Source organism: Orycteropus afer, unplaced genomic scaffold (genome assembly GCF_000298275.1).
Source record: "Orycteropus afer afer isolate SDZICR_OR568_19922 unplaced genomic scaffold, OryAfe1.0 scaffold00693, whole genome shotgun sequence".
Taxonomy (NCBI): Eukaryota; Metazoa; Chordata; class Mammalia; order Tubulidentata; family Orycteropodidae; genus Orycteropus; species Orycteropus afer.
The window spans coordinates 239,982-242,859 of NW_006922280.1; the positions used below are offsets into that span (position 1 = coordinate 239,982).

General features: G+C 35.9%; 1 pseudogene; it reads left to right on the top strand.

The window, feature by feature from the left end:
- Positions 1-1,611, top strand: part of LOC103211079 — a 123,016-nt pseudogene extending 121,405 nt beyond the window's left edge.
- Positions 1,612-2,878: the final 1,267 nt, after the last annotated feature.

Consider the following 2,878-nt stretch of genomic DNA (forward strand, 5'->3'; position numbering starts at 1 on the left):
GGAGACAGCATGATAGAAATTTCCAAAAGCAATGACTTATTCATTGCAAATACCTTTTTTCAACAACATAAACAGTGGCTTTACACATGGAACTCACCAGATGGAATACACAGGAATCAGAATGACTATATCTAGGGAAAGAGGCTTGATATCTTCAGCCAAAACAAGGCCATGAGCTGACTGTGGAACAGACCATCAACTGCTCATATGCAAGTTTAAGTTGAAGCTGAAGACAAAACAAGTCCAAGAGAGGCAAAATATGACTTTGATTATATCTCACCTGAATAAAGAGACCATCTGAAAAATATATTTGACACATTGAACACCAATGACTGAAAACTATACGAATTGTGAGATGACATCAAGAACATCATACATTGGGCTGCAGAGGTGTCACCACCATGAGCCAGTCAGGAGAGCGAGGGGCTGGGAGACCTGAGCCCTGGGAGGAGCAGCCTACCTGCAGTTGCTGCCCACAGTACATCAGCCACCATGGAGCTTGTGCTGCATTTTGTGCTCTTGTGGGGACTCGCAGATTATTTTATAATCTGAAGAAAAAAATTATGATGACTACTATCAAGATCTGAAAGGATGGTAATTTTTACAAGTAACGATCTCAAATCTAGTGATGCCTCAATAAATGTAATAAATTTACAGTTATCAGATATTGGTACATATCAGTGCAAAGTAAAAAAAAAAAAAAAAGCTCCTGGTGTTGGAAACAAGAAGATTCAGCAGACAGTTCCTGTTAGCCTTTGGGCACAAGATGTTACCCATTATCCATCTTTTGATGGATCAGAAGAAATTGGAAATGACTTTAAACTAAAATGTGAAACAAAAGAAGATTTACTTCCATTGCAATATGAATGGCAAAAGCTCTCTGACTCTCAGAAAATGCTCACTTCATGGCTAGAGAAATGACTTCACCTGTTATATCTGTAAAAGATGCCACTGCTAAGTATTCCGCAACATATAGTTATATGGTCCAAAACAAAGGGGGCATGGATCAGTGCCAGGTACACCTGGATGTTGTCCCTCCTTCAAAAAGAGTTGGAACAATTGCAGGAGCTATTATAGGAAATTTATTTACTCTATTGCTTATTGGTCTTCTTTTGCTGCCATAAAAAGTACAGAGAAGAAAAACATGAAAAAGAAGTTCATCATGATATCAGGGAAGAAGTGCCTCCTCAAAAGAGCTGAATATCCACTGTCAGGAGCTATGTTGGCAGCAATCATTCATCACTCGGATCCATGTCTCCTTCCAACATGGAAGACTATTCCAAGATTCAGTATAAGCAACTACCAAGTGAAGACTTTGAACATGCTTTTCAGAGTCTGACTCTCCCACCCACTAAAGTAGCTGCCCCTAATATTAGTAGAAAGAGAGCGGTGCCTGTGATGATTCTAGCACAGAGTAAGGACGGGTCTATAGTAGAGAGTCTCCATACCTTTCTTCTGTGCTCTCCAGGCTTCTTTTTGTCTCTTGAAATAGTGAACACTTTCTCTGTTCTAAATTTTGTTACCAGGCTCAAAACATACCAAAAAGAAGTTAATCAGAAACCATGTGACATTTACTTTGAAAATTTTTGTTTGGTTGTATGGAAACAGTAAAGGCATTAAAGTTACTAAAGAGACCCAGAAAGCATGCATTTTCAATAGGAAGTTGATTTTATAAGTTTCTAAATATTAATACTTAAGTAAGATGTAGCACTTTGAATTTGAAACCATAGCTGAAGACACTGGTGAACTTACATGTACACCAAATTGATACTTGAATCATCTAAAAGTGGTACTTTATAACTTCTTCCATTAATTTTTGGATGCCTTTCTCATTTAATTTATAATCCATTAGTGCCCCAGAATTGGTTAAGAAACATTCATGGCAAAAATACTTATATACATATATATTTGTTATTGATTTCATAGCTTCTTTAAAAAAACTCTAGATGTGTTTGGAATACTTTTAATAACAGAAAACACTAAAATATTTTCAAATTTACTAATTTTACTTTTGAGTCATTTAATCATTCATAAGCCTTGTCTATTAAATAATTTCTTCATTATTCAACTGATAGACTGCTGTAGGGTTAGGACATAGAGTAAGTATGCTCTTTTATATGCTAAAGTTGAGGAGCATCCACCAAGCTCATTTAGCAATGAGTGAATGTCAGCTGCATTCAGAGAGGACACTAGTGGTGCAGTAGTGGGGATGGATTTCATTGGTGACTGACCCGAGACCTCTAGGCTTCTGGTGGTATTAATAGTAGTGACTAACCAGATCAAGGACTAGAATATTGTAGCGTGCTCTATTCACTGAAATCATGGACCGAGGCTCTTTAAAAAAGAATCACTGTTCCCATCTAAACACTGGCTATCCACTTCAGGTGATATTTCTCTCATAAGAAAAAATATATAACTCACTTATTACTTCATAATTACAGATTGAAATTCCCTAATTTTGGTTCCAAATTTAAAAGTATTTTCTGGTTCAGTTTTTTTTTTTTTTAATGTTGCACATTTTATATTTAAGAAACATATATAATCCTTCCCCTTTTGAGTGCAGTTTTTGGAAGATACTTTCCTTATAGATTCAGAATAATGAGATATATTTAAAGAGAGTAAGTCTCCTCAATCAGTTCTGTATTTCAATTTTGGGAGGATGGACAGTTGCTATTATTTGGCCTGTGTGTCTTTGTGTAGTTCCAGAAAATCAAGTTGAGGCTTGAAAAGTTTGAGTCTTGGTTTTGTGAAAGTGATTTGTTCTTTAAAAAGAAAAGAAAAGAAAAAGGAGCAAAAGGAACACTCCTAACTGCCAAATGTGTTAAATGCTGTTTTAGTAGAAGAAAGTATATTTATTGTATTTCCTTTAAGACTGTGA